This window comes from Heterodontus francisci, chromosome 37, assembly GCF_036365525.1.
Source record: "Heterodontus francisci isolate sHetFra1 chromosome 37, sHetFra1.hap1, whole genome shotgun sequence".
In the NCBI taxonomy this organism is placed as follows: Eukaryota; Metazoa; Chordata; class Chondrichthyes; order Heterodontiformes; family Heterodontidae; genus Heterodontus; species Heterodontus francisci.
This window is the reverse complement of record NC_090407.1, coordinates 20,863,927-20,890,018: the sequence shown is the minus strand read 5'-3', so window position 1 is coordinate 20,890,018 and position 26,092 is coordinate 20,863,927. Positions and strand designations below refer to the sequence as shown.

General features: G+C 44.7%; 1 long non-coding RNA gene across 2 annotated transcripts in view; it reads left to right on the top strand.

Moving 5' to 3' along the window:
- LOC137352121 (uncharacterized) overlaps positions 1-26,092 on the top strand; it is a 40,187-nt gene that overhangs the window by 1,887 nt on the left and 12,208 nt on the right. Inside the window, exon 1 of one of the 2 annotated variants that reach the window (XR_010969643.1) lies at positions 19,665-19,840. The exons of the other annotated variant lie outside the window; for it this stretch is intronic. This is a non-coding gene — a long non-coding RNA (uncharacterized lncRNA). Of the gene's footprint in view, positions 1-19,664; positions 19,841-26,092 lie in introns of those variants that run through there. 2 annotated transcript variants of the gene reach the window in all.

Sequence of the window (26,092 nt, the reverse complement as noted above, 5' to 3'; positions counted from 1 at the left end):
ACATGAGAGTTGCCATGTCTTGTGCCTGTTCCCAGATTGCTACATAACTCACTTAACATTCAGTGCTGTGAAATGCATTAAATGATTTCCCAACCTTGTGTTTGGATAGCTGGGCTAAAGTATTGATTCACCATAAAATGTTACTTTAAATTCAAGATGTGAGAAATTAGTTCAAAAAGATTTAAAAGCTAGATTCAGTATTGCTGAGGAACGTATGTGAACTTACACGTATTCATGTGTGTTTGTACATATCTGTGTCTCCAGTCACATCCCACCCTTCCCCTCCCAAACCCAATTTATTTCTGTTTTCTATTTTCTAATTTATTTTCTATTTTCCCTGGAAAAAAACACTCCCCAAGTCCCACTCCCCACTGCACTTTCAAATTCTCAACTGTCTAGCTTTTAGCCCTCTATTCACCATGACCTTTCTGTAGCTACTGACTTGCTCAATTATACCCTCACCTCTATTTCTTACTAGCAACCATTGGTAGTGCTCTTGCCTCTGATTTAAAAGATTATGAATTCAAGGCCTGTTCCAGGAATTAAGCAGAAAAAATTTAAGCTAACACTCCAGTGTAGTACTGAAGAAGTGCTATACTGTCACAGATACTGTCTTTCAAATAATATGTTAAACTGAGGCTCTATCTACCCACTCAGATGGATGTAAAAGATCCCATGGCACTAGCTTGAAGAAGAGGAGCGGAGTCATCTATGGTATTCTGGCTAATATTTATTCCTCAATCAACATCACAAAAAAAATTACCTGGTATTATCACACTGTTGTTTGTGGGAGCTTGCTATGTACAAATTGGCAATTGCATTTTCTACATAGCAACAGTGATTAAACTTCAAAAATACTTCTTTTGCAGTAAAGCAGTAAAGGGATGTACTTGTTCGCTAAAGGCTGTGTGTAAATGCAAGTCTTTCTTTTGATGCCCTTGTTCCCACTAAAACCATTACTCTTTCTCATCCTGGTCATTCACTGTGGTATGGTCTTCAAGAGGACATAGACAGGCTGGTGGAATGGATGGACATGTAGCAGATGAAATTTAATGCAGTAAAGTGTGAATCACAGAATTGTTACAGCACAGAAAGAGGCCATTCGGCCCATCGTGTCTGCACCAGCTGTCCAAGTGAGAAATTCACTTAGTGCCATTCCCCCACCTTCTCTCCATAACCCTGCACATTCTTCCTTTTCGGATAACTATCTAATTCCCTTTTGAATGCCTCAATTGAACCTGCCTCCACTACACTCTCTGCCAGAGCATTCCAGATCCTAACCACTCGATGTTTAAAAAAGTCTTTCATCATGTCGCCATTGCTTCTTTTGCCAATTACCTTAAATCTGTGCCCTCTTGGTCTTGATCCTTTCATGAAGTGTTTACCTATTTACTCTGTCCAGACTCCTCATGATTTTGAATACCTCTATCAAATCTCCCCTTAGTCTTCTCTTTTCCAAGGAAAACAGTCCCAATTTCTCCAATCTATCTTCATAAGTGAAGTTCCTCATCCCTGGAACCATTCTCGTGAATCTTTTCTGCATTCTGTCCAATGCCTTCACATCTTTCCTCAAATGCAGCACCCAGAACTGGACGCAATACAGTTGAGGCTGAACCAGTGTTTTATACAAGTTAACCATACCTCCCTGCTCTTGCACTCTATGCCCCTATTAATAAAGCCTAGGATACCATATGCTTTATAAACCGCTCTCTCAAACTGTCCTGCCACCTTCAATAACTTATGCACATATCCACCCAGGTCCCTCTGCTCCTCCATCCCCTTTAAAGTTGTACCCTTTATTTTATATTGTCTCTATGTTCTTCCTACCAAAATGAATCACCTTAAACTTCTCCACATTGAACTTCATCTGTCACCTGGCCGCCCATTCCTTTTGAAGTTCCACACTATCTTCCGCACAGTTCACAATGTTTCCAAGTTTTGTATCATCCGCAAGTTTTGAAATTGTGCCAGGAAGAGCAAGAGTCCCAACACTGATCCTGGGGAACTCCACTACAAACCTTCCTCCAGTCTGAAAAACATCCATTAACCACTACTCTCTGTTTCCTATCACTCAGCCAGTTTTGTAACCATGTTGCTACTGTCCCTTTTATTCCACGAGCTATAACTTTGCTCACAAGTCTGTTGTGTGTTCTGTATCAAATGCCTTTTTGATGTCCATGTACACCACATCAACAGCATTACCCTCATCAACCCTCTCGGTTACCTCCAGCAAACTAGTTAAACACAATTTTCCCTTAACAAATCCATGCTGGCTTTCCTTAATTAACTCGTATTTGTCCAAGTGACTACTTGTTTTGTCCTGAGTTACTGTTTCTAGAAGTTTCCCCACCACCCAAGTTAAACTGACAGGCCTATAGTTGCTGGGCTTATCTTTATACCCTTTTTTTTGAACAAGAGTGTAACATTCGCAATTTTCCAGTCCTCTGGCACCACCCTGGGTCTAAGGAAGACTGGAGAATTATGGCCAGTGCCTCCGCAATTTCCACTCTCTCTTCCCTCAATATCCTTGGATGCATCTCATCTGGTTCCGGTGCCTTATCAACTAAGTACAGACAGCCTATCCAATATCTCCTCCTTATCAATTTTAAAGCCTTCTAGTGTATTAATTACCTCCTCTTTCACCGTGACCTGGGCCATATCTTCTTCTTTGGTAAAGACAGTTGCAAAGTATTCATTTAATATCTCAGCTATGCTTCCTGCCTCCAGCGTAGATCCCCTTTTTGGTCCCAAATCGGCTCCACTCATCCTTTTACCACTCTTTTACTATTTCTATGCCTATAGAAGACTTTGGCATTCCCTTTTATGTTAGCTACCAGTCTCTTTTCATATTTTCTCTTTTCTTCTCTTATTTGCTTTTTCACTTCCTCTCTGAACCTTCTCCATTGTATTATCTGCCCGACATCTGTCATAAGCACATCTCTTCTTTATCTCAATCTCTAACTCTTTTGTCATCCAGGGAGCTCTGGATTTGTTACTCCTATTTTTCTTTCGTGTATCTTGACTGTGCCCAAAATATCTCTTCTTTGAAGGTAGTCTATTGTTCAGGTACTGTTTTTCCTGCCAACCTTTGATTTCAATTTATTTGGTCCAGATCCATTCTCACCCCATTGAAGTTTGGTTTCCCCCAGTTAATTATTCTTACATTGGATTGTTCTTTGTCCTTGTCCATAGTCAATCTAAACCTTATGATACGATGATCACAGTCTCCTAAATGGTCTCCTACTGACACTTGACCCACTTGGCCCACTTCATTCCCAAGAACCAGGTCTAGCAGTGCCTGCTTTCTCGTGATACATTTTCAGAGGAAGAATGAGGAGAGGCAATATAAAATAAGGGATACAGTTCTTAAGGTGGTGCAGCAGCAGAGGGACCTGGAAGTATATGTGCACAAATCGTTGAAGGTGGCAGGGCAGGTTGAGAAAGTGGTTAATATGGCATACGGGATCCTGGGCTTTATAAATAGAGGCACAGAGTACAAAAGCAAGGAGATTATGGTGAGCCTTTATAAAACATTGGTTTGGCTTCAAATGGAGTATTGTGTCCAATTATAGCACCACACTTTAGAAAGGATGTGAAGGCATTAGAAAGGGTGCAGAAAAGATTAACAAGGATAGTTCCAGGGATGAAGGACTTCAGTTGCAACGATAGATTGGAGAAGCTGGGCTGTTCTCCTTAGAGAAGAGAAGGTTGAGAAGAGATTTGATAGAGGTGTTCAATATCATGATGGGTCTGGACAGAGTAGCTAGGGAGAAACTTCCCATTTTTCCGATTTAAGGTGAATGGCAAAAGAACCAAAAGTGACATGCGACAAAACTTTTTTATGCAGCGAGTGGTTAGGATCAGGAATGCACGACCTGAGAGTGTGGTGGCGGCACAGTGGCGCAGTGGTTAGCACCACAGCCTCACAGCTCCAGCGACCCGGGTTTGGTTCTGGGTACTGCCTGTGTGGAGTTTGCAAATTCTCCCTGTGACTGCGTGGGTTTCCGCTGGGTGCTCTGGTTTCCTCCCACCGCCAAAGACTTGCAGGTTGATAGGTAAATTGGCCATTGTAAATTGCCCCTAGTGTAGGTAGGAGAATGGTAGGGAATATGGGATTAATGTAGGAGGGGATGTGATAGGGAATATAGGATTAATGTAGGATTAGTATAAATGGGTGGTTGACGGTTGGCACAGACTTGGTGGGCCGAAGGGCCTGTTTCAGTGCTGTACCTCTCTAAGATGCTGCACCATTTTCAGTTTGGGCTGCACAGTGGCGCAGTGGTTAGCACCGCAGCCTCACAGCTCCAGCGACCCGGGTTTGGTTCTGGGTACTGCCTGTGTGGAGTTTGCAAATTCTCCCTGTGACTGCGTGGGTTTCCGCTGGGTGCTCTGGTTTCCTCCCACCGCCAAAGACTTGCAGGTTGATAGGTAAATTGGCCATTGTAAATTGCCCCTAGTGTAGGTAGGAGAATGGTAGGGAATATGGGATTAATGTAGGAGGGGATGTGATAGGGAATATAGGATTAATGTAGGATTAGTATAAATGGGTGGTTGACGGTTGGCACAGACTTGGTGGGCCGAAGGGCCTGTTTCAGTGCTGTACCTCTCTAAGATGCTGCACCATTTTCAGTTTGGGCTGCACAGTGGCGCAGTGGTTAGCACCGCAGTCTCACAGCTCCAGGGACCCGGGTTCAATTCTGGGTACTGCCTGTGTGGAGTTTGCAAGTTCTCCCTGTGACTGCGTGGGTTTTCGCTGGGTGCTCTGGTTTCCTCCCACAGCCAAAGACTTGCAGGTGATAGGTAAATTGGCCATTATAAATTGCCCCTAGTGTAGGTAGGTGGTAAGGAATATGGGATGACTGTAGGGTTAGTATAAATGGGTGGTTGTTGGTCGGCACAGACTCGGTGGGCCGAAGGGCCTGTTTCAGTGCTGTATCTCTAAATAAACTGGTTTAGCTGTTCAAGCCCTGATTTGGCTGGACCAGATCAGCCAAAACTGTTCACTATTCCATCTTCTAAAACCCTTCCCCAAGCCTCCTCCAACAAGTATGAGGAGCTCATGGATGTCTTTGTCACTAAGATTGACACCATCCATTCAGGTGTCTCTGCTGCTTCACTTCTTTCCCCTAACCCACCAAGCCAAACCTCTCCTTAGGGGTCCCCCTGCCCTAGCCCTGAACTCACATCTTTCTCTAGCTTCTCTCCTAACCATCCTTATGCCCTTTCCAAGCTCACCGGGCCGATGAGGCCCACGTCCTGCTCCCTGGACCCTATTCTCACCAAACTGCTGACCGGTCAAGTTCTCTTTCTGGCCGCCATAATAGCTGATACTGCTGATGTTTCCCTTTCCCCAAGTACTGTTCCCCTTTCCATCAAATCTGCTGTCATCAGTTCTCTGCTGAAAAAAAAACACCCTTGACCACTCTGTCCTTACAACTACTCCCCATCTCTAACCTCCCTTTACTCTCTTAAGTTGTTGAACATGCCACCTCCCAAATCTGTGCCCATCTTTCCTGGAGTTACACGTTTGAACTTCTTCACTCAGATTTCTTCCCCTGCCAAAGCACTGATGAGGCCTTTATCAAAGTCACAAATAACATCCTATGTGACTGTGACCATGGTAAACTATCTCTCCTCATCCTTGACCTGTGCAGCCTTTCACACGGTTGATCATACCATGCTCCTCCTACATCTCTTCACCGTCGTTCAGGTGGGTGGGACTGCTCTCACTTGTATCCATTCTTATCTATCCATTCATAGCCAGAGAATCACCTACGATAGCTTTTCTTCCCACCCTGGTCTTCGCCAAGGATCTACCCTTGCCTCCCGCCTATTTCTCATCTACATGCCGCCGCTCGACATTATAATCCAAAAACATAGCCTCAGTTCAGGTTCCATATGTACGCTGACGACACCCAGCTATATGACGCCATCACCTCTCTCAACCCCACCACTGTATCTGATTTGTCACACTTGTCCAACATTCAGTTCTGGATGAGCAGAAATTTCTTCCAACTAAATATTGGGGAGACTGAAGCCATTGTCTTCAGTCCCTGCCAAAAAACCCATTCCCTAGCCACCGACTCCGTCACTCGCCCTGGTCACTATCTGAGGCTGAACTGGGCTATTTGCAACCTTGGCGTCCGAAAAAAACCCTGAGATGAGCTATGGACTACATATCCACTCTATCACCAAGACCACCTATTTCTACCTCTATAACTTCACCGTCTCCACCCCTAACTCAGCTCATCTGCTGCTGAAACCCTCATTCATGCCTTTGTTACCTCTGAACTTGTCTATTCCAATGCTGTCCTGCCCAGCTTCCCATCTTCCAAGCTCCATAAACTTGAACTCATCCAAAACTATGCGGCTTATATCCTAATTTGCAACAAGTCCCATTCACCCATCATCCCTGTGCTTGCTGATCTACATTTGCTGCAGGTCCAGCAACACCTCGATTTTAAAATTCTCATCCTTGTTTTCAAATCCCTCCATGACCTTGCTCCTCCTTATCTCTGTAATCTCCTCCAACCCCACAACCGTTTGCAATCTCTGTACTTCTCCAATTCTGGCCTCTTGCGCATCCTGGGTGTTAATCGCTCCACTGTGCCTTCAGCTGTCTGGGTCCCTAGCTCTGGAATTCCATTCCTAAGCCTCTCCACCTCTCTAACTCTCTCTAATCCTTTAAGACGATCCTTAGAATCTACCTCTAATATCTCCTTTTGTAGTTCGTTATCACATTTTGTTTGATACTTCTCTTGTGAATCTCCTTGGGACATAGTAGTATGTTAAAGGCGTTAAATAAATGCATGTTGTTATTGTAAGTGTGTGTGTCTGTATATATATCTGTGTGTGTGTATATATGTATATAGACAGTGAAGAAGGAAATTATTGAGCTTCTTTTCCTGGTAGCTGTAAGTTGCCCATGTTTCACAGCAATACAGCAAGGTGCTGACAATACGGGCCTTACAAACCATCAGCTTGGGTATATCCTGGCAGGACAAAATCTCAATTGCGGTAGTCCTCTCAAAGGCAGAGCTCCCAAGTGCATTGGCACGAATCAAACAGAGGTGACCTCGGTGAATTGAACAGGGTGGAAGATGGTTGCATACCTGAGGACCTTCTGTATAGTGAGGTAGCAGGGGCCAGACGACCAGTGGGGCCCCCAAAGCTGCACTTCAGGGATGCTTGCAAGCGTGACGTGAAGGCCCTAAATGTTGACTATCGCACCTGGGAGTCACTAGCTGGTGAAAGAGGGAAATAGTGACACATCCTGTGGACTGGCATGTACTACCTCAACGACCAGTGGCCACAGCAACTTGGCAACAGGCGCCAATGCCGAAAACAACAACTCACAGCGTCACTTGGCAGTTTCACAAGTTTCACTTGTAGCAGAACCTGCCTCTCAAGAATTGGTCGTCACAGCCATCAGCAAAGGTGCACCAAGAGAAGACAGCCCACCTAGGTGGATTGTTTGCTGCATGTCCATCAACTTACGTAGATTGATGGATGCCAACACATATGTCTCTGTGTGTGTCTGAGCATTGATGTATCTGGGTATGAGTTGATAAAAATATGTGTGCCTTTTCTTTAATGTTGTGCAGCGTCATCAAATGAGAAAAACCTAACAGAAGTACCCCTTTTTAGAGGAGCATAACTAATAAGAAATTTAAATGAAAACAAAGGAAACTTATAATTTAAATAGTAATATAATTTTTTCTAACCACCAAACATAATCCCAGCAGACACCACATGTTCCCTCTCCAGGACCACCTGGCCGCAGATAGACAGCAGAAAGAGGCAGGCAGCCAGAGCAACCGCCCCCATGGGCTTCACTCAACCTGGACCTGAGGATTTCCACCTTGGCTAGGCCCAGGAGCAAACCCATGAGAAGATCCTCCAAATTGCTCGTCCCCTTCCCCACTGGGTGGTCAGAGATTAGGCGCGTGGGATTGAAGTGGAGCCAGAAGTTTGAGGAGTAACCCTTTCAAATAGTGAAGCAGGAGCTGCAGTGCCTCATGCTCTATGCAGATGTGAAGCATGAGCTCAAGCAGGCCGCAAAAGTTACAGGCAGGATTCTATGAAGTGACATAAATGCCAGTTTGATGGAACTGCTCTGTCCAACCCTCTAAATATGTGTGCACATCAGCTTTGGTGCATCTATGTATGCATTTGTGCATTCATGCGTGTATATCCATTCATGTATTTTAATTGTACACTTGTGTGTCTAGGAACTCTGTTACAAGTTGCAGTGTAAGATGCAGTGGCAAAGTAGGGAAATAACAAAAGGAAAGTAAAACTAGAAATGGATTTGCTTTGAGTTTAATTTTCCTAGTGGCTCAGTGTGTAAAAGCCCTATCCTGTGTGATATGGAGCCATATGGATCATAGGTCCTAGGTTCCTTCTGTGATCTGTGCGAGTTAGTTAATCTAAGTGCATATGGGTGGGCATCAGGTGAGCAGCACAGGATCAGCGTCGGTGGTGCTGCTCCTTTGACCAAATACCCTGCTGGTACCCACTGTTTAGGCTTACACAAGAAGGATGGTCTCCTGGGTCAAATACGAGAGGCAGCTGGCACCTGTAATCCCAGCGAGAGTCAGTGCCTCCTGGACAGGAGGGGAGAAAAATGTGGGCAGGGAAGATTCATTCATCACCCTTTGTCTTGGGGAAAGGAGGGAACCCTCTAAATTCCAGGGAATACAACCCTAGTTTGTGTAATCCTCATAATTTAACCCTTGGAAAACAGGTATCATTCTGGTAAATCTACGCTACACTCCCTCCAAGTCTAATATATTCTTCATAAGGTGTGGTGTCCAGTACTGCTCACAGTACTCCAGGTGTGGTCCAACTAGGGCTTTGTAAAGTTGATGCATGACTTCTACCCCCTTGTATTCTAGTCCTCTAGATATAAAGGCATTCCATTAACTGTTTTGAATATTTTCTGTAACTGTCATTGACATTTTAGTGATCTATGTACCTGGACCTCCAAGTCTCTTTGGGCCTCCACTATTTCTAGTTTTTCACCATTTGGAAAATACTTTGCTCTGTCCTTTTTAGGTCCAAAGTGGATACCCTCACATTTGCCTCCATTGAAATCCAATTGCCAAGATGTTGCCCATTTACTTAATCTATGAACATCTCTTTGCAATTCTTTGCAATGCTTCATCTACACTGCTTAAAATGCTGCCTATCTTTGTGTCATCGGCAAATTTGGATATGAGGCTTTCTATCCCTTCATCTAAATTGATCATAAATACGGTGATTGATTGAGACCCCAACACAGGTTCTTGTAGGACACCACTCGCCATATCCTGCCAATTAAGATACCTGCCCATTATCCCTACTCTCTGTCTCCTGCCGCTCAGCCAATTTCCTAACCAGGTCAATAACTTGCCTTCAATTCCTTGGGCTTCAACTGTGGCTAACAGACTCTTATAAGACAAGTTATATCTCTGAAGCAGCCTGCTGTGAAATTGGCAGCTGGTCTACGCAGATCAGAGTCGTATTGGATGATGTATTAACATGCTAAACCGTCGGGGGAGTTGGCACAAGGTATTTCAACATTTCAATCAAAACTGAAGAAAATTCAGCAGTTCTGTTCTGATGAAAGGCCATCGACCTGAAACATTGGGCTGGATAGGCCCGCGTTGCTGCAATCTCCCGCGTGGTGGCTCATTTAAATGGCTGGGGCGGCCTTCCCTCCTCCCCACCCCCCCCCCCACCCCCCAATCACGTGGAGTGGTCGGGCTGTCCGTCCCTGGCAATGGTGTCAGCTGCCTGTGCACAGGTGCTGGTGGCATTTTTAAAGGACAGCCAGTCTTGCTGGTATATTTCAATTTTTAAAGAAGTAACCCCTGCCCCCAAAATTAAATAAATAAATGTATAACACCCCTTTCCCACCCCCCCAATAACAATTACAGCAACTATTTGCCCTCTCCCCCCCCCCCCCACAGCCCAAACCACGACCTTTTACATCTGAGCCCCCCCTAAACTGCACAAGGTTTAAAGGTCAACCCTTCCCACCATCCCGTACACCCATTACGTTTATTTGACCCCATCGCTCCCCCATCCGCACTAAATATCTCACCTTTTCCCCCCCTCCCCACCAGTGTGGCGCCAAGCTTCCCCAGACGGGGATTTGAAGGCGCTGAAGTGCCGGCCACCGCGCCGAAGATCGTGGCAGGCCCTCAAGCTCAAGTCTATTTAAATGTATTTGTTTTATTGATTTAAATGTTTTAATTGAGGTCCTGTCGCCCAGCCGCGCGGAGGACCGCCAAGGAGCCTCGCCGCAGCCGGGAAGATTGGGCTGGGCCCTCACAGTGTCAAGGTCCGTGGCGGGCCTCATCTGGAAACTCTGTTTCTCTCTCTACAGATGCTGCCAGACCTGCTAAGTATTTCCAGCTGCTGCTGCTGCTGCCTGTAGCTACTCCTAGGACATCTGCTGTCATGGTATGTCATGCTCGTCTACCTTGCGCCATTCTCACACATCCACTGTAGTTCATCTGCAACTGCTCTGTGATGTCCATCATCCAACTATACCTAGGTCTTTCTGCTGCCCTCCACTTTGCCCTCTAGAACCTATCTCTGTAGCTTTTCAGCTCTGATCAAATGGCCATAATACTGACATTTTTTTTTCTGGATGTCACTTTTTAGAGTTCTTTTTGCTCTTGCAATTTCAAGCACCTCTTTATTTGTCTTATGGTCTGTATAAGGAATTTTAAGTAGATGTCTTAGCATTCATGTTTCAAAGGCCTCTATTTTCTTCCACAGCTTTACTTATTGTCCAGGTTTCTGAGGCATACAGGAAAGTGGATTGAATATAGCATCTTAAGAGTTTTTTCCTTGTTAAAAGCTTGAACTTTCTTGTTGTTACATATCCTTCATCTTAACGAATAATTAATGTCTCAAGTCATTTGGAATGTAGCCTTGATATATATTAGATCACAAATTTCTGTTATCACTTCTCATTTGGTTTCTCCGAGGACTTTTAGATGTTCTGTTGTTACTTCATCTATGCCTGGAGCTTTTCCTGTATTCATCAATATCGTAGCATTCTTTACCTCTGATATCATAATGTTTGGTCCTTCCTTTGCCTCTATATCTTGACGGCTCCCTCGATTTGGATCATCACACAATTCATATATATTTGTCCATCTTTTTGCTACTGCATCCCGTTCAAACAATATTTTACCATCTTTGTCTTTTATGCACCCACTATCTGTTGTTATCCCTTTCTTTCTATCTGTCAAAGATTTCACCTGGTGCATAATTCTCATTTGATTTCTTCCCAGCTCCAATACTTTATCACACATCTCATTATACCATTTCTCTTTAGCCTGCCTACATGCATTCTTTATTTTCTTTTCAATTTCATCATACACAGGTGTGTTTCTCCTCTTTCCCTTTCAATCATCATTGCTTATATCACCTCTGTTATCCACTCCTTGTCTCTTTTTCTTTTCTGTTCAGATAATATTTCCTTTGCAGCATGTTATATATGCATATACATATTTTTCCATTTGTTTTCTATTTATTGTTCTGAGACCTCTGTTTATTCTGTTTCCTCAATCCTGAGAGATTCATACTTTTTTTTAACTTTAAGTTCAATGTTACTGGCCAATTTCAGAAAGAGTGATCATGATCAAGATCGAAGGAAAGGCTTTTGATCTGGTTGTCATACAAATTTATGCACCAACACAAGATCACAGCGAGAAGGAAATAGAGGTATTTTATGGTGACATCCTGAAGTGTTGTGATCAAGTTACATCAACTGATGTGGTAATGGGTGACTTCAATGTTAAAGTCGGTGAAGGAACATCAGGAACGCATGTCGGTCAATATGGCCTTGGATCGAGAAATGAAAAAGAGAGACTGATACAATTTTGTCAAGAAAATTATCTGATGGTGGCAAACACCTTTTCTAAGCAACCAAAAAGAAGACTACACTTGGAGAAGTCCAGGCGATGTGTATAGAAATCAAATAGATTATGTGATGTGAAACAACGTTTTAGAAACAGTATAGAGAACATTCATACAAATCTCGGCATGGATATAAATTCAGATCATTGCCTCTTTGTGGCAAAAATTAAAATGAAACTGAAAATACTAAAAAAAAAAATGCAATCACTTAAACCTTGACATACTGAAGGATGAGAACATCAGAGAGGTATTTCCAGCACTTACTGTTTGAATTTCAGATATCCAGCGTTCGCAGTATTTTGCTTTTATTATAGAAAAAAACATAGCGAGTTCACATTTTAAAGTATTCATTCTTGGGCTATGGATGTCACTCGCAGCGCCAACATTTATTGTCCATCCCTAGTTGCCCTTAAAAAGGTGGTGGTGAGCTGCCTTCCTGAACCACTGCAGTCCATGTGGTGAAGTTGCTCCCACAGTGCTGTTAGGTAGGAAGTTTCAGGATTTTGATCCAGTGACGATGAAGCAATAGTGATATGTGTCCCAAGTCAGGATGGTGTGTAGCTTGGCAACATGATATCGTTGCTATAACGGAAACTTGGCTTAAGGAGGGGCAAGAATGGCAACTCAACATCCCTGGATATAGAGTTTTCAGGTGGGATAGAGAGGGCGATAAAAAAGGAGGGGATGTAGCATTATTAGTTAAGGAATCAACAACAACTTCGAGGAGCGATGATATGCTAAATGAATCATCAAATGAGGCCATATGGGTGGAGCTCAGAAATAAAAAAGGGGCAGCCACACTACTAGGAGTCACCCAAAAAGACCCCCAAATAGTGAGAGGGAGGTAGAAGAACAAATATGTAGGCAAATTTCAGAGTGTTAAAACTCTAGGACAATAATAGTTGGGGATTTCAACTACCCCAATATCAACTGGGATACAAACAGTGTGAAGGGCACAGAGGGAACAAAATTCTTGAACCACGTTCAAGAGAACTTTTTTAGCCAGCACGTAACAAACCCAACGAGAGGGGGCGTAATTCTAGATTTAGTCTTCAGTAATGAGGCTGAGCAAGTGGAGGAAGTAACAGTGGGTGACCATTTTGGAGATACTGACCATAATACAGTAAGTTTTAGCATAATCATGGAAAAGGACAAAAGTAAAAGTTCTAAATTGGGGAAAGGCAAATTTAAAGAAACTTAAGAGGTGACCTGGCGAAAGTGGACTGGATACAGCTACTTGAAGGAAAATCAGTAGCAAACCAGTGGGAGGCATTCAAATACTACAGGCACAGTGTAGGCATGTCCCTACAAAGATAAAGGGTAGTACTGCCAAATCTGGAGTCCCCTGGTTACCTAGAAGTTACAGGGTAAGTTAAAGCAGAAAAAAAAAGCTTATGACGATCACAAAAATCTTAATACTTTAGAAAGCCTAGAGGAGTGTAGAAAGTGCAGGGGTGAAATAAAAAAGTAAACTAGAAAAGCAAAGAGAGGACATGAAAAATTATTGGCAGGTAAAATCAAGGAAAACCTAAAGATGTTTTATCAGTACATTAAGAACAAGAGAATAACTAAAGAAAGGGTAGGACCTATCAGAGATGTACGAGGGAACTTATGCGTGGATGCAGAAGATGTGGGCAGGATTCTTAATGAGATTTTTGTCTCTGTCTTCGCAAAGGAGAGGGTTGATGTAGACATAGTTAAAGAGGAGGAGTGTGAAATATTAGATACGATCAGCATAATGAGAGAGGAAGTACTAAAGGGTCTGACATCCTTGAAAGTGGATAAATCATCAGGGCCGGATGGATTGCATCCCAGCTTGTTAAAGGAAGCCAGGGAGGAAATAGCAGATGTGCTGAGGATCATCTTCAAATCCTCATTAGATACAGGAGATGTACCAGACGATTGGAGGTCTGCGAATATTGTACCATTGTTTAAAAAGGGTGTGAGGGATAGGCCAAATAATTATAGGCCGGACTGTCTGACCTTGGTAGGTAAATTGTTAGAATCTATTCTGAGGGACGGGATAAACTGCCACTTCGAAAGGCACGGATTAATCAGGAATAGTCAGCATGGATTTGTTAAGGGAAGGTCATGTCTTACTAACTTAATTGAGTTTTTTGAGGAAGTAACAAGAAGGATTGATGAAGGTAGTGCAGTGGATGTAGTCCACATGCACGTTAGTAAGGCATTTGACAAGGTCCCACATGGCAGACTGGTCAGTAAAATGAAAGCGCAAGGGATACAGGGGAATGTGGCAGGTTGGATCCGGAATTGGCTCAGGGCCAGGAAACAAAGGGTAGTAGTCGACGGATGCTTTTGTGAATGGAAAACTGTTTCCAGTGGTGTTCCACAGGGCTCAGTATTGGGTCCCTTGCTGTTTGTGGTATATATTAATGAGTTGGATTTAAATATGGGAGGCATGATTGGGAAATTTGCTGATGACACAAAAATTGGCCGTGTAGTTGATAGTGAAGAGGATAGCTGTAGACTCCAGAAAGATATCAATGGTTTGGTTGAGTGGGCGGAAAAGTGGCAAATGGAATTCAATCCAGAAAAGTGTGAAGTAATGTATTTGGGGAGGGCAAATAAAGCGAGGGAATACACAATAAATGGGAGGATATTGAGAGGGCTGGAAGAAGTGATAGACCTTGGAGTGCATGTCCTCAGGTCCCTGAAGGTGGCAGGACAGGTAGATACAGTGGTGAAAAAGGCATATGGAATGCTTTCCTTTATTGGCCGAGGTATACAATTCAAAAGCAGGGATGTAATGCTGGAACTGTATAAAACGCTGGCTAGGCCACAGTTGGAGTATTGCGTACAGTTCTGGTCACCATATTACAGAAAGGACATAATTGCTCTGGAGAGAGTACAGAGGAGATTTACAAGAACGTTGCCAGGGCTCAAAAGTTGCAGCTATGAGGAAAGATTGGATAGGCTATGGTTATTTTCCTTAGAACAGAGGAGGCTGAGGGGTGACTTAATAGAGATGTACAAGATTATGAGGGGCCTAGATAGAGTAGATAGGAAGGACCTGTTTCCCCTAGTGGAGAGGTCAATTACTAGGGGGCGCAGATTTAAGGTGATTGGTAGAAGGATTAGAGGGGACATGAGGAAAAATGTTTTCACCCAGAGGGTGGTGGGTGTCAGGAATTCACTGCCAGGAAGGGTGGTAGAGGCAGAAACCCTCAATTCTTTGAAAAGGTACCTGGACATGCACCTGAAGTGCTGTAACCCTGAAGGCTATGGACCAGGTGCTGGAAGGTGGGATTAGATTGGGCGGTTAGTTTTTTTTCAACCGGCACGGACACGACAGGCTGAATGGCCTCCTTCTGTGTCGTAATTTTTCTATGGTTCTTGGAGGGAAACTTGCAGATGGTGGTGTTCTCATATACCTGCTGCCCTTGTCCTGTAGGTGGTGTCAGCCGCGGGTTTGGAAGGTGCTGTTGAAGAAGTCTTGGTGAGTTGCATTCTGTAGTTACACTACAGCCAGATGAGCCAATGGTGGAGGGAGTGAATGTTTAAGCCAGTGGATGGGTTGCCGATCAAGCAGACTTACTGCAGGTATATCAGCAGGGAAATTTTTAACAAGTGCTCATTGGCTCAGTAGGCATTTGCGCACCTGGGGCTGGATTTTACATTGCCGCTGCCGTAAACAATGGTAGCCCACACTCGCGGGCCGCACTTCGCAGAGCGGCATGATATTAAACGTAGCGGCTCATTTAAATGGCCGGGGTGGACCCCCCACGATGATGTGGAGGGGACGGGCGGTCTGTCCCTGGCAATGGCATAAGACACCATTGCACAGGTGCCAATGCCATTTTTAAAGGGCTTCAAGCCCTACATTGCCATTTAAAATTTAAAGGGACATTTTTTATTTTAAAAAATTAAATAACTTGATCCTGACCCTCTCCCACCCCCCCTCCCCCAATAACCATAGAATTAAGTACCTGCCCTCCCTCCACCCCCGTCCCCCCTAACATTTACCTGGTGCACCTGACCTTTCCCCCCCACCCCCAAAGTCAATTACCTTTAAACTTTACCCCATTTCACCATCACCTAGACCAATTAAATTACTCTGATGCCGCTCCCCACACCCCCACACAGAGAAACTTATGCCCCCCCCCTCCCCACCAGTGTTCTGCCTCGGTTCTCCAGATGGAGTTCTGAAGACGCTGGAATGCCGGCCACCAGCACCAATATCTCCCCGGAATGGGTGGCGGGAGTGGGTAAGTAATCAATTCATTTATTTTAATGAATTAACATTTGCAAATTTTGCTCACATTGCCGAGTGGCTGGGGGGCCGGCATGAGGCCTTGCTGCCAGCGGCAATATTTGGCCGGGCCTTCCTGGCATCGAGACCCATGGCGGGCCTTTGCCGGAGGCATTTTCCAGCCCCTCCGCCACGACACCTGACGTTGGGGGGCGGGGGACACTGTAAAATTCAGCCTCTGGTGTGCAACTGGTTGTCAGGTGCTGAGGCATTAAAACATCTATTATTAAGCAATAGTTTATGCATTGATCAAGAATTCCACAAAATGGGAAGTGATTTATCTGACTGGAATTCTAGATATTGAGACTGTAAGGTTGTGAGTCTGTCAGTAGGAATGTTGGGTTTGGAGCTGTAGTCTATTACAGGAATGTATTTGTCTGGACTTCATTGTGTTGGAACATAAAAACAGGAAGAAGCTCACCCCTTTTTAATAGGTCAAACCCACTGGCCCACATCTCCCATTATTCCTCAACCCCACCTATCCATCTTCTCACCATATCTCTCAATCATTTCTCTCTCTAAATTCCTGGTACTCAACATCATTCTTCTTTTGTCCCTCAGGTCCCTCCCCAGGCCTCAAGCCTCCTTCCAATGAATGTGACTGGAGCTGGACACAGCCTTCCAGAACGAGTCTGACCAACACCTGAATACAACGATAGAGTTGGTATATATAGAGCAGCAGAAGCTGTAGGCACCTAAAAGGGGATCTGCCCCAAATAGTGCAGTGGGCAGAGAAATAGTTTGGTGTCCCAGTTCGATGGTCCACTGCCAATCCCTCCCCATGCCATGTAACCAATCTGAATCACCTCAGCCAGGGAGAAGTGTTGATTGGAGACCCTGTTTTCCCTTTGAGAAAGATAAAGAGCAATCCTTGAGGGGCCTTATCTCAGTAAGTTTGACTCAGGAAAGGTTGGGGTCTGCCATCTTGGTTGTGAAGGGTGAGACTGAACAGGAACAACAGCCACATATATGTACAGCGGCCACAAACTGAATCATAGGTTAGTGCTGTGACATTATAGTTCACAGAACCACAGATCATCAGAATATTTCTAAAGGGGAGTTCTGTTCGTTTTCATCTAAGTAACGGGTGTCACTCCTGGAGGATGGGCCACTTTACTATCATCAAGCCCTTCAAGGGCAGGCACATCTCGGGTTAGATGCTCCATTTTCTCATTCTTTCCCTCACAAATGTGTTTTATACTTAATTTTATCAGATCACTATATATGGTGCCAGTGTGGCATTTTCATTTCCTACCCACACATCTTTGTGGCTTCTCTGAATGAGATTGGTAATTAATCATGAATTCAGAGCAGTTTCTATGCCATGAGCCCATCCTCAGTAGGGTTGAGACCATCCCATACTGTCCAAGACTCATTTCACTACAATCTGCAGGCATCAACTAACAAATATTTCCCGATTGACCTCATCGTCTCTCCTGCTGTTTTCAATCTTGGTGTTGCTGAATATCCTTGGGCCTTCACTTGGATTTGCCCAGAGTAAAACAACTTATAAGATACAATGCAGATGAAGGAACTCTGGCTGAGCTGGTCTTTTTGTTTGGTCAAACACATGTGTGTACGCAGTCGCTAAATATGTTTGACAATGCACATTCTTCTTACATTACAACTGTCAATATATTTCAAACATACTTTATTGGTTGTAAAGAGCTTTGGGATGTCCTGAGGTCATGAAAAACACAATATATCTTCCTTCTCTCTTTCTCTTTCTTTTTTCTTCCAGATGGTCAGCCCAACCTAGCCACAGGTCCGAGTGGGGGTGGGGGATTCAGTCCTTCTTTCTACAGCTCTCCACATTGTAATTGAGGGATTGATTACCTTTTCCCACACTCGGGCTGCCAGGCCCTCTAGGAATTTTGATGGGAATTCACAGCTGTTTTGTGTGGCTCTGGTAAAAAAATGTTTCATTGGAGTTCCAGCTTTTACTCTGCAGCTGTTTTGTATTTTACAAATATTGTAGCTCACAGAGATGGGGGTGTAGGTTCTTGTTGTAAAGCGCAGGTTTAAAACAGGCAGGATCACATACCCCTGGTGGAATAAAAAGTGTGACTGAAATCAGCCTACATGAACTCCAGCAGCAAAAGGGTTAATGCCTCACTTGTGTCACATTGCAGTTGAGAGCCAAAAATTGAGAAAGACTTGCTGCAGAAAACTGATTTTAGTCTGTTGAGATGAAGCCAACTGAATACTTTGCTGAATACTTTGAGAACAAACCCAACCAAAACAGAACAGAACAGTGTGTCTTAACAAAAGGGAAGGTGTGAGGCTGGAACTGGGTTTTGCTTGGGGCAGTTCGAAGGCAGGGAAGGGAGTGGACTTGTACAACTGGTTTAGGGAGAGGAAAGGCTGATAGGAGCTAGAGATAGAAACAAAGGGAAAATATCGCTAAGAGAGCCAGAGAAAGCACATTAGAGAGAGAGAACCAGAGGGAGAAGGGGAAAATAATAGAAAGAAGGGAAAATCAGAGAATGGGCGGAAACAGTGAGAAGGGAAAATATCAGAGAAAGAGAGAAGGGAGACAGTAGGGGAAATATCAGAAAGAGAGACAGAGAGAAAAGAGAAAATGTTAGAAAAAGGGAGAGTGACAGAGAAGGGAAATATCAGAGAAAGAGACAGAGGGAGAAAGGTAAATATAAGACAAGGAAAACTAGTGGAAAGGAAAGATTGAGAGATATAGAGGCTGAGAGAGAGAGAGAAGATTGAAATAAAGATTGAGGTAAGATGGAAACAGCAGATAGACAAATGCAAGAAGGATAAGAGAGACACCAAGACAGAAAGTCAGATTAGTACAAAGAGGAGAACTAATCTGACATGGTAAAATAAACTCAACGGATTTTAGTTGACAAAAACAATATGCATTAGCATAGGTAGTAAAATATTCCAAAGTGCTCAATCAGCAGGAAAGTTAGAAAGACATGATGAACAGTGTTCCCCAGAGAACACCATAAGAATGGACCTTGTTTACCTGTCCAGATATCTACTTTGGGGAAATTTATATGAGGTGGTCAAGAAAGATCAGGTTCCTTACTTGGGATAATCAGTTACTCAAAGGGTTAGCTGAGTGAGATGTAGGAACACAAATCTCCCTTCAGTTCCACTGGCCTTCCCTCTAAGATCATGGCATCTGCCTCATTGTAGTGCAGTCTGTCAAAGTCCAGTAGCAGTGCTCTTTACAGACTCAGCTTGCCAATATTTATACCTTAAATATCAAATTTGGCAGTGCATGCTTGCATACACAGCTGGTGTCAAACAACCCACAAATAGGGCTATCTTTGTAAATTGAATTTGCATCTGGTGCTTGCTGTTGGTTCACATTCCATTCCCTGACCTATAACGGGATAATCGTGTGTCAGGGTGGAACTGAAATTATATATATTATTTGAAGAAGACCCACTGCCAGTTGTTGATTTGACACAATAGGGGGATTGTGCAGAGTATGTCAGGCTGCAACAGACTGTATTAAACAGAGCATTGAATAGGCTCAAATGAGTGACTTGCAGCTCAGCACGTTCCCTGTCTGCTGGTGCGTCACAGCTGGGCAGATTGGATGACTGTCATAATATTACAAAATCGCTGCCTTTATTTGTTTAAACACTGAATAAGAGGAGGTCTGTGGTGTGTGCAGTCACAAAGGTCAGTAATCTTACTGATTTGATTTAGATTGGTGTCTGACAGCTCTTTACCCTGATAATCCATAACTGCAGCTGGCGCACGTGTTGTGCATCTCATCCTCCTTAACAACCAGGACATATTCAACACTGTAATATCACTTAGAATACTGTAATATTAGTCAGGATACTATAATAGAAATCAGACGATTGTAACATTAGTCAGATTAATGCAATATTATTCAGGCTGTAATACCACTAAGACTATTGTAATAGTAATATTATATGGTAATATGAAATATTAATCAATATACAGTTATATTAGTCAGTATACTGTATTGTTCAGGCTACTGTAATATCAGTCAGTATACTGTAATATTGATCATGTTACTGTAATATCAGTCAGGATACTGTGATATCAGTCAATAGTCTGTAATATCAATCAGGCTACTATATTATCAATCAGCCTATTGTAATGTTAATCAGGATATGGTAATATCCATGCATAAAATCAGCCAGCACTCTCATATTAGTCAGGTTTCTTTGTTATCAGTTAGCATATCGTAATCATAGAATGAAATGGCACAGAAGGAGGCCAGTCGACCGTTCGTGTCTGTATCTTTGTTAGAGCTATCCAGTTAATCCCACTCCTCTGCTCCTTCTCCATATCCTTGTAAATCTATTCCCTCAAATATTTATCCAATTCTCTTTTGAATGGTAGTTACCATTGAATCTGCTTCTACCATCCTTTCAGGCCGTGCATTCGAGATCACAAGTCACTGTAAAAAAGTGTTCTCATGTGGCCTCAAGTGTTTTTTTGCCAATTGCCTTAAATCTGTATCCTCTGGTTACTGACCCTTCTGCCACTGGAAACAGTTTCTCCTTATTTAGTTGATCAAAACCTTTCATGATTTTGAAACCTTGATTAAATCACCTCTTAACTTTCTCTGTTTTAAGGACAACAACTTCAGTTTTTCCAGTCTCTTCGCATAATTTAAGTCCCTCATCCCTGGTCCAGTGCGAGGAAATCTCCGATAAATCTACTATACTGTCAGTCAAGATACGTAATAGTCATGATACTGTCATATTAATCAGGCTATAATGTTAATAAGTCTACTGTAATGTCAGTCAGGATACTGTTTAATATTAATCATGATACTGTGATATCAGTTAATAATATGTATTATCAATCAGCCTACATTAATATCAGTCAGAGTACTTTAGTACCAGTCGACTGTAATTCTTCTTTGGCCTCCTTGTCTCGGGAGACAATGGGTAAGCGCCTGGAGGTGGTCAGTGGTTTGCGGAGCAGCGCCTGGAGTGGCTATAAAGGCCAATACTAGAGTGACAGACTCTTCCACAGGTGCTGCAGATAAAATTGGTTGTCAGGGCTATTTCGCAGTTGGCTCTCCCCTTGCGCTTCTGTCTTTTTTCCTGCCAACTGCTAAGTCTCTTCGACTCGCCACACTTTAGCCCCGCCTTTATGGCTGCCCGCCAGCTCTGTCGACTGTAATATTAGTCAATATACTGCAGTACCAGTCAATATACTGCAATATCAGTCAATATACTGAAATGTGGGGAGGCGGTGGCATAGTGGGGAGGCAGTGGCTTGGTCGGGGAGGTGGTGGCGTAGTGGTATTGTCACCGGACTAGTAACCCGGAGACCCAGGGTATTGCTCTGGGGGACAAGGGTTTGAATCCCACCACGCCAGAAGGTGGAATTTGAATTCAATTAATAAATCTGGAATTAAAAGCTAGTCTAATGTTGGTCATGAAACCATTGTCGTTTGTTGTAATAACCCATCTGCTTCGCTAATGTCCTTTAGGGAAGGAGATCTGCTGTCCTGATGTGGTCTGGTCTACATGTGACTCTTAAATGCCCTCTAAAATGGCCTAGCAAGCCACTCAGTTGTATCTAACTGCTACGAAGTCAATAAGGAATGAAACCGGACGGACCACCTGGCATCGACTTAGGCACCGGCAGTGACAAAGGCAAAACCCCCAGCCCTGTCAACCCTGCAATGTCCTCCTTACTAACATCCGGGGGCTTGTGCCAAAGTTGAGAGAGCTGTCCCTCAGACTAGTCAAGCAACAGCCTGACATAGTCATATTCACTGTATCATACCTTACAGACAATGTTCCAGACACTGCCATCACCATCCCCGGGTATGTCCTGTCCACTGGCAGGACAGACGCAGCAGAGGTGGCTGCAGTACAGTGGTATACAGTCAGGAGGAAGTTGCCCTAGGAATCCTGAACATTGATTCCAGACCGCATGAAGTCTCATGGCATCAGGGCAAACATGGGCAAGGAAACCTCCTGGTGATTACCACCAAACACATCCCCCCCACTCCCCGCCATAGCTGATGAATCAGTACTCCTCCATGTTGAACAGCACTTGGAGGAAGCACTGAGGGTGGCAAGGGCGCTGTTTGGCACGCAAGTAGTCCTGTGTTGTAGCTTCACCAGGGTGGGAGATTTCAATGTGAGTGGCTTGGTAGCACCACTACTAACCGAGCAGGCTGAATCCTGAAGGACATAGCTGCTAGACTGGGCCTGCAGCAGGTGGTGAGGGAACCAACAAGAGGGAAAAATAAACATGTCGTCCTCACCAATCTGCCTCTCGCAGATGCATCTGTCCATGACAGTATTGCTAGGAGTACACAGTACTTGTGGAGACAAAGTCCCGTTTTCACATTGAGGATACTCTCCATCGTGTTGTGTGGCACTACCACTGTACTAAATGGGATAGATTTCAAACAGATCTAGCAATGCAAAACTGGACATCCATGAGGCGCTGTGGGCCATCAGCAGCAGCAGAATTGTACTCGACTACAACCTGTAACCTCATGGCCAGGCATATCCTCCACTCTACCATTACCATGAAGCCGGGGGACCAACCCTGGTTCGTTGAAGAGTGCAGGAGGGCATGCTGGAGCAGCAGCAGGCATACCTCAAAACGAGATGTCAACCTGGTGAAGCTACAACCCAGGACTACTTGCGTGCCAAAGAGCGTAAGCAGCGTGCGATAGACAGAGCTAAGTGATCCCATAACCAACATATCAAATCTAAGCTCTGCAGTCCTGCCACATCCAGTTGTGAATGGTGGTGGACAATTAAACAACTGGAGGAGGTGGCTCCACATATATCCCCATCCTCAATGATGGGGAAGCCCAGTACAACAGTGCAAAAAATAAGGCTGAAGCATTTGCAGCAGTCTTCAGCCAGAAGTGCTGAGTGATGATCCCCATCTCGGCCTCCTTCTGAAGTTCCCAGCATCACATGCCAGCCTTCAGCCAATTCGATTCACTCCACGTGATATCAAGAAATGACTGAAGACACTGGATACTTCAAAGGCTATGGGCCCTGACAACATTCCGGCAATAGTATTGAAGACCTGTGCTCCAAAACTTTCCGCGCCTCACGCCAAGCTGTTCCAGTACAGCTACAACACTGGCAATGTGGAAAATTGCCCAGGTATGTCCTGTACAAAAAAGCAGGACAAGTCCAACCCAGCCAATTACCACCCCATCAGTTTACTCTCGATCATCAGTAAAGTGATGTAAGGTGTTGTCTATCAAGCGGCACTTGCTTAGCAATAACCTGCTCAGTGACGCTCAGTTTGGATTCCTCCAGGGCCACTCAGTTCCTGACCTCATTACAGCCTTGGTTCAAACATGGACGAAAGAGCTGAACTCGAGGTGAGGTGAGAGTGACTGCCCTTGACATCAAGGCAGCATTTGACCGAGTATGGCATCAAGGAGCCCTAGCAAAACTGGAGTCAATGGGAATCAGTGGGAAAACTCTCCGCTAGTTGGGGGTCATACCTAGCGCAAAGGAAGCTGGTTGTGGTTGTTGGAGGTCATACCTAGCACAAAGGAAGATGGTTGTGGTTGTTGGAGGTCAATCATCTGAGCTTCAAGACATCACTGCAGGAGTTCCTCAGGGTAGTGTCCAAGCCCCAACCATCTTCAGCTGCTTCATCAATGACCTTCCTTCAATCATAAGGTCAGAAGTGGGGATGTTCGCTGATGATTGCACAATGTTCAGCACCATTTGTGACTCCTCAGATACTGGAGCCGTCCTTGTAGTAATGCTGCAAGACCTGGACAATATCTAGGCTTAGGCTGATAAGTGGCAAGTAACATTCATGCCACACAAGTGCCAGGCAATGACCATCTCCAACAAGAGAGAATCTAACCATCTCCCCTTGCCATTCAATGGCATTATGATCGTAGAATCCCCCCACTATCAATTTCCTGGGGGTTACCATTGACCAGAAACTGAACTGGAGTGGACATATAAATACCGTGGCTACAAGAGCAGGTCAGAGGCTGGGAATCCTGCGGCGAGTAACTCACCTCCTGCCTCCCCAAAGCCTGTCCACCATCTACAAGGCACACGTCAGGAGTGTGATGGAATACTGTTCACTTGCCTGGATGGGTGCAGCTCCTACTCAAGAAGCTTGGCACCATCCAGGACAAAGCAGCCCGCTTGATTGGCACCCCATCCACAAACGTTCACTCCCTCCACCACCGATGCACAGTGGCAGCAGTGTGTACCATATACAAGATGCACTGCAGCAATGCACCAAGGCTCCTTAGACAGCACCTTCCAAACCCGCGACCTCTACCACCTAGATGGTCAAGGGCAGCAGATGCATGGGAACACCACCACCTGCAAGTTCCACTCCAAACCATGCACCATCCTGACTTGGAACGATATCGCTGTTCCTTCACTGTTGCTGGGTCAAAATCCTGGAACTCCCTTCCTAACAGCACTGTGGGTGTACCTACCGCACATGGACTGCAGCGGTTCATGAAGGCATCTCACCACCACCTTCTCAAGGGCAATTAGGGATGGACAATAAATGCTGGCCTAGCCAGCGATGCCCACATCCCATGAATGAAAAAAAAAAGTCCCAAATATTAGTAGCATGCACAACTACTTGGGGGGAATTTTATGCAATCTGCCACGACGGATCTGGTGGTGTGCAAGGCGATATAATTAGACTGGAGGTTTTTTTTTGGATTCCCGATGGCAGGATATTTTAGAGGAATTAAGTTGTCGGCAGGTTTGCGCCATTCTGGGGTTCCCCCAGCGCGGTGGCAAATTGCAGCTTTGCTTTCATTCACATGGCATGAATACTCATTACCCTTTGCATAGTTGAGATTTAGTCCTACCTGCCAGATTAACTGATAGACGAGTGATATTTCCGTGCCACCCAGTTCACGAACGTTTCAATGTGGTGTGCAACGGTCGGATTTGTGTAGTTGCGTCTCAGCAGTGTGCTCTTCTCTCTTTCACTCAGCTGCTAAACTAATGCCAGCATTAGAATGAATGTTTTTCTCCAGGCCTGGCACTAACAAGGGTGAATCATCTCGGGGGATGGCGGCGACGGCATGGTGGGGACTACATGGAGGAGCAGGGGAGGGTAGTCAGTGAGGACAGGGTGGGGTCTCGGGTGCATGGAGGAGCAGGGGAGGGTAGTCAGGGAGGACAAGGTGGGGTCTTGGGTGAATGGAGGAGCAGGGGAGGATGGAGGGCAGAGCCCAGTGTGTGTAGTGACTGATTTTGACGATGAAGTTGGCTGTGCGTGGTTGCAGGGGGTGGTGGGTTGATATGTTCCTGTCAGAAAACTGATGGTCCTGAGAGGCTTAAGGAAGGAGGATCGCTGTCGTTGGAGTCCTGTGTGTCCACATGAGCTGGCAGAAGATACGGTCGCAGTCACAGGGGACAATTGCATATAGTTGGGGTGGGAGTGGGGGGGAAGGTCAAGACTTAGGGCTGGATATTTGAGGTCATCATAGGGAGGGGATTGGAAATCTGTAACTATATGAGGTGAATTCTTGGAGGTTCAAGGATGAGAATCGGCAGTTGGATGGTGATGGGAGTAGGGATGGGGGGTGGGGGAGGGATGGCATGTGTATATTGATGATGAGCCGGTCAACGGTACTGGGGAGGTTCTTTGATAACAGGGCAAGGGTGGAGGTTAAGATGGGTTAAAGATGATGGGTGCAGTCTGGAAGATGGCAGGAGGAGGTTGGAAGGTGGGCAAACTTGCCCAGTATCACTGGAGAGAGAAGCAGAGTTAACGATTCGGGTCAGTGACCCTTCTTCAGAACAGGCTAATATTAGAAATGTAAAAGGTTATAAGCAAGTAAAGCGGGGGTAGGGCAAGAGATAACAAAGGAGAAGGTGTAGATAGGACAAGGTCACAGAATAGCTGACCAGAAGGTCATGGAGCAAAGGCAAATAATATGTTAATGATGTGTTG